Here is a 6,290-nt window from a genome sequence, read left to right as displayed (position 1 = left end):
CTAACTAGAATTTATTTTTGTTTTTGTTTTTTTTACTTTTTTATTTTTATTTTCTTTTTTTTAATCTGAAATTTATTGTCAAGTTGGTTTCCATACAACACCCAGTGCTCATCCCAACAGGTGCCCTCCTCAATGCCCATCACCCACTGGAATTTAAATAAAAACTTTAAAAAATAAAAACGAAATAAAGGGCAATAAGTTAACAAAACCCATTTGCTTGAAAATTAATCACGTTATTTTTTTTTCTTCCATAGTAGTCAACTCCACCACATGGAACTAGGCAATGATACACAAATTTCAGAGTTTCTTCTTCTGGGATTTTCAGAAGAACCAGAACTGCAGCCCCTCATATTTGGGCTTTTCCTCTCCATGTACCTGATCACTGTGTTTGGGAACCTGCTCATCCTCCTGGCCGTCAGCTCTGACTCCCGCCTCCACACGCCCATGTACTTCTTCCTGGCCAACCTGTCCTTTGTAGACTTCTGCTTCACCTCCACCACCGTCCCGAAGATGCTTCTGAACATCCAGACCCACAGCAAGGTCATAACCTATGCAGGCTGCATCAGCCAGATGTATTTTTTTCATACTCTGTGCAGAGTTGGATGACCTTCTCCTGTCTGCAATGGCCTATGACCGATTTGTGGCCATCTGTCACCCCCTGCAATACACCGTCATCATGAGCCCCCAGCTCTGTGGATTGCTTGTTCTGGTGTCCTGGATCATCAGTGTTCTGAACTCACTGTTACAAACCTTAATGGTGCTGCCACTATCCTTCTGCACAGGCATGGAAATCCCCCATTTTTTTTGTGAACTCAATCAGGTCCTCAGGCTTGCCTGTTCTGAGACCTTTCTTAATGACACGGTGATGTATTTTGCAACTGTGCTCCTTGGTGGTGCTCCCTTGGCTGGGATCCTTTACTCTTACTCTAAGATAGTCTCCTCCATACGTGGGATCTCATCAGCTCAGGGCAAGTACAAGGCATTTTCCACCTGTGCATCTCACCTCTCAGTTGTCTCCTTATTTTGTTGTACAGGCCTCGGAGTGTACCTTAGCTCTGTTGCTACCCAGAGTTCCCACTCAAGTACAACAGCCTCGGTGATGTACACGGTGGTCACACCCATGCTGAACCCCTTCATCTACAGCCTGAGGAACAGAGACATAACGAGGGCTCTGAAAAGAATCGTTGGGATTCCAGTGATGTAAGGACCAATCTTCCTGGGGCTGAAGATGTGCCCATGATTGCAGGGCTCAAAGCCTCAGAGCCAGGAATTGTTATCCCTTGATAAGATTGTGGAAGTAGAATGTGCTCCTCCTATTTCCTGGCATTTCCATTTATTTGAATTCAGCTTCTCCATACAATTTAAATAACCCATTTTATTAAGCTTCTGCTCTGTCTGACATACAGTTTCCTCTTTGTCCAATCCCTACTTTTTCAAAGTTTTTTCTAGCCTTGACCAAAAATATTTGTAAATTCCCATTTATGTCATGGGGTAACATGGATTTCTGAAGAATAATTTCTACTCAAACAACATATACCATCCCAAGTAATTTTTCTCCTGTTTTACTAAAAGGATAGTCATGAGTTATATTGTTCATAGAGAAAAAAACTACTTTTGATAACCAAGGCTATTTGTATAATTTTATAATACAGGAAAGTATGAGACTGCAGTTTTTCACTTGTGCACATCAATAGTTTGTACATCACTGTCTTGACTTGTCATTCTGACAATGTAGACTAACTTATAGTTCATCTTATAGTAAGCCATTGGGTTCCATTCTCCTTATTATGATCATGTGGTCCTATGCAGGTGTATGCTACCACAGTGATTGACAAATATTACCAAATACACGTCTCCCTGTGGCATCTACACAGAAACATACATTTCAATAAATAAACTTCATATGGTCTTTGATCCAGGGAAGATCTTACATATAATGAAGAAAAATTGAAATTATGCTTTGTATTACTGAGCAAAATATTTCATTTCATACAGCCCGTCTACCTATCAAAGTATGGAGTTTGGTGTCCTTGTACAAGACTTGGGTTTTTTCCACTGGAGTGAATAATTGGTTGGCATATTTATGGTGTTTTTACTGAATCACCTTCCTCTTTCTGCTACATACAAATAGGACTCTTTCCACTGCTCTGAATGAAATATCTCCTCTTTTCTAAATTTTGCCATAACCATGAAATGGGCTTCTGGTTGACCGATAATCGATATCATCCATTATACATCAGACATATATATCCTCATGATTAAAAGATGACTCATTAAAGAGATTGAATTCCTGTCCAGCCATATGATTCAGGTCACAACTTTGGTGCAAAGAGGTATGCCCTTCCAACCTCTCTTGGTTACCTGGATGGAACCCTAATAAAGTCTCTTTTTAATCAGGTCATTGAAAGAAATTTTAATAGCAGAGTGCTAATGAATTCTGTCCCCAAATATCAGCACAAATGCCTAGAATGGGAAGATGTAGATTATTATAATTTCTCTCAGTTCTGGTGGCTTTTATAATTATATACCTGTTTGCTAGGATACAAGCAATTGTATCAAGCCATTGTGAAACAAGCCATTCTTGAAAACACGTGTTTTACTATAATGCCTTTATAATTGGCAATAATATGGGATTGTCTTGTGGGGAGTTGTTCTGATCTATTCTGAACTGCTTAACAGTTTCTACGTTGCATTTCTTTCTCTTTTTTTTTATAAAAAGAAATTTCTTTTTATTTTAGAGAGAGAGAAACCATGCAAGCAGGGGAGAGGGGCAGAGGGAGAGAGAGAGAGAATTCCAAGCAAACTCCATGATTAGCATGAAGCCCAATGTGGGGCTTGATCCCATGACCCTGGGATCACAACCTGAACAGAAATCAAGCATCAGATGCTCAACCAACTGAGCCACCCAGGAGCCCCTCTACATTGTATTTCTAAAGATCATCCACAAAGGTGTGTGGAGCTGTAGTTCACTTCCTTCTTCATCTAATACATGATATTTACTCCATTTGTATATGTAGGTTAATCTTATCGTTTATGGAAAAAATTGTTTATCAAATGTAAATTGCCTTAATTTAATTTTGCTACTTCTATATCCATATATGATACTCTGCCTTCTTCCCAGTTATAAGACATTTGTCCCACCTGTCAGGTGGGACTCAGCTACATGTACTCTTGATCCAATGTGTGTCACATACCATTAGAATTTTAAATCCTAACTAATTTATTGGAATATAATTACATACCATAAACTACACATATTTTAATTTTTTTAACGTTTATTGTTTTAAAAGGAAAGAGAATGCAAGCAGGGAGCAAAGGGCGGAGGGGACAGAGAGAGAGAGAGAGGGAGAGAGAGAGAGAGAGAGAGAGAGAGGGAGAGAGACAGAGAGAATTTTAAGCAGGCTCCACATTCAGCATAAAGCCCAGCATGGGGCTTGATCCCACAATCCTGGGATCATGACCCAAGCAGAAATCAAGTCAGAGGCCCAACCAACTGAGCCATCCAGGTGCCCCTAAACTACACATATTTTAAATGTACAATTTGCTAAGTTAAAGGAGCCATACTTGAATTAAGAGTGCATATTGCATGGGTCAATTTGTAAGAACTTGAGAAGATGCACAGTAAGCTTCATCTGCATTTTTATGTTATTATTAAAAATGCAATTCATCTGAAGGTCAATTTCTGAAGGTAACGTGGAACTCGAAATGAATGTTGTGGGACTAAATAAAGTGTTGGATACATCAGGTCAACTCCAAAGAAAACATTTAAGAGTGAAGAGGTTGTGTATGTACATGAGTGTGTGCGCACACATACATCTTTCAAATAAACACACTCACCCACATATGTGCACATATACACAGACTCATTTATAAGCCCACCTAGTATGTTGAAAGGAAACTTGAGAGAAAGTTGCAGAATATTGAAATGAAAAGAAATGTTTGCATCAATGTGAAATTGAAAGAATGTAGTACTTTGTACACAAAAAATTATTTAGTTATTTTTAAAGTTTACTTAGAGAGAGAGAGGGAGGGGCAGAGAAAAAGGGAGAGAGAGAATCCCAAGCAGACCCTCTGCTGTCAGTGTGGAGCCCAACATGGGGCTCGGTCCCACAAACCGTGAGATCATGAGCTGAGCCAAAATCAAGAGTCAGACGCTTAACTCACTGAGCCACCCAGGACCCCCTGGACACAAAGTTTTAAAGTAGCATGAGTGACTTAATTTAAAAAAAAACTTAGGGTGATTTATTTTTTTAAATTTTTTTTAACATTTACTTATTATTGAGAGACAGAGACAGAGCATGAGTGGGGGAGGGGCACAGAGAGAGGGAGACAGAGAATCCCAAGCAGGCTCCAGGCTCTGAGCTGTCAGCACAGAGCCTGACTCAGGGCTTGAACTCACAAACCGTGAGATCATGACCTAGGCTGAAGCCCAACACTTAACCAACTAAGCCACCCAGGCACCCTTTGGGTAATTTTTTTAAAATAATGAATTACTCTTCCTATCTTAATGCCACAAAGACCTCAAAATCAGAACCATATTTACATTTATGCAGTGGACCAAATACTTCCAAATGAACTCTATGTCTCTACTCATGTGGGATTTCAACACTTGATACCTTGGCCCAAGGAAAGTTAACTGAATGATTTGAGAAGCTCAAACGCAGTTCCTGTGTACAATATCGTATTGGATAAATATCTGGATTAGATTCCTTTTGCTGTTGTCATACTAATGTCTCAAGACAAATAATTCTCCGAAAGTTCTAGAGATCAGAAGCATGAAAGGGATCTCACTGGGCTACAATAACGATATCCATGGGTGGCGATCTTTATGGATGCTCCAGAGGAGAACAGCCCCTTTCCCTGCTCCACAGTCTACAGGGCCCACAATTCTTACCTCACAGCCTTTCCTCCATCTTGGAAACCAACAGAACAGTACTTTCCAGTGTCTCTCCGACTCCATGTTTCTTCCTTTTCTTCCACATTTAGAGGACCGTTGTGATTACACCAGACCAGTGTGGATAACCCAAGCTTATCTTCTTCCTTTTTTTAAAGCTTCTTTATTTTTAAGTTTATTTCTTTATTTCGAAAGAGAGGGAGAGACAGAGAGCGCAGTGTGGAGGGTGGGGGCAGAGAAAGAGGGAAAGGGAGAATCCCAAGCAGGCTGCACAATGTCAGCAAGAAGTCTGATGCAGGGCTCAATCTCACAGTTCATGAGATCGTGACCTGAGCCAAAACCAAGAGTCAGACACTTAACCAGCCTAGCCACCCAGGCGCCCCCAACCAGGCTGATCTTCTTATCCTCAGATAATGATTCAGAGCTTTACTCCATCTGCTATCTTAATTACCCTGCCACATAAGCTAACATTTTCAAACATTCTTCAAGATGAATCTTTTGGAGGCCCTTATTCCACCTACCACAAAATCTTCCTTTTCATATATTATTTAATATCCCTCAAGAGCCCTTCTATTCAAAAACTCAAGCGTAGAATCTTTCACCACCCAAAGAGTGAGTGAAATACTACTCTTTCAAAAATACGTGCAAGGAAGATTAGATTCCTGGTGGATAAGACCTAGAAGCACCTACACGTGGATCTCACACAGGACATCAGCTTCGCTCCCTAACTGTGACCCATAGACCGGGATCCCCAGCGTCAATACCACCCACCCAGGAGCTTGTTAGAAATGCGGAGTCCCTGGGCCCACTAGAGGCCTGATGAATCAGAATTGGCGTCTTTTCTTTTTTAATTCTTTTAATGTTTATTTTTGAGAGAGAAAGAGAAACAGAGGGCGAGCAGGGGAAGGGGAGAGAGAGAGGGAGACACAGAACCCGAAGGAGGCTCCAGGTTCTGAGATGTCAGCGCAGAGCCCGACTCAGGGCTCGAACTCACGAACTGTGAGATCGTGACCTGAGCCGAAGTAGGACACTCAACTGTCTGAACCACCCAGGCACCCCTGGAATTTGTTTAATTTTTTTTTCAGAGGCAGAGAGTGCATGGTTGGGAGGGGGGAGAGGGGCAGAGATAGGAAGAGAGAGAATCTCAAGCAAGATCCATGCTGTCAGCACAGAGCCCGTCACAGGGCTCCATACCACGAAGGGCTCCATACCACGAACCATGAGACCATGACCTGAGCTGAAATCAGGAGTCAGACACTTAACCGACCGAGCCCTCAGGCACCCCCAAAATTTGCATTTTTGACTGCTGGATAAATTACTTTTGTTGGGTGCTGTCCTGTGGGTTGAGGAGTTTGAGAGCATCCCTTCAGACATGGCCAAATATCCCAGGGCGAAG

The 6,290-nt window shown here is 41.5% G+C and overlaps 1 pseudogene; it reads left to right on the top strand.

Annotated features, from left to right (window-relative positions):
- Positions 1 to 232: 232 nt before the first annotated feature.
- Positions 233 to 1,204, top strand: LOC121021283 (olfactory receptor 7A17-like; annotated as a pseudogene).
- The last annotated feature ends 5,086 nt before the right edge of the window (positions 1,205 to 6,290 follow it).

The sequence above is a fragment of the Herpailurus yagouaroundi genome, unplaced genomic scaffold (assembly GCF_014898765.1).
Source record: "Herpailurus yagouaroundi ecotype Mexico unplaced genomic scaffold, PumYag 283, whole genome shotgun sequence".
Lineage (NCBI taxonomy): Eukaryota > Metazoa > Chordata > Mammalia > Carnivora > Felidae > Herpailurus > Herpailurus yagouaroundi.
This window is presented reverse-complemented; position numbering and strand designations above follow the sequence as displayed.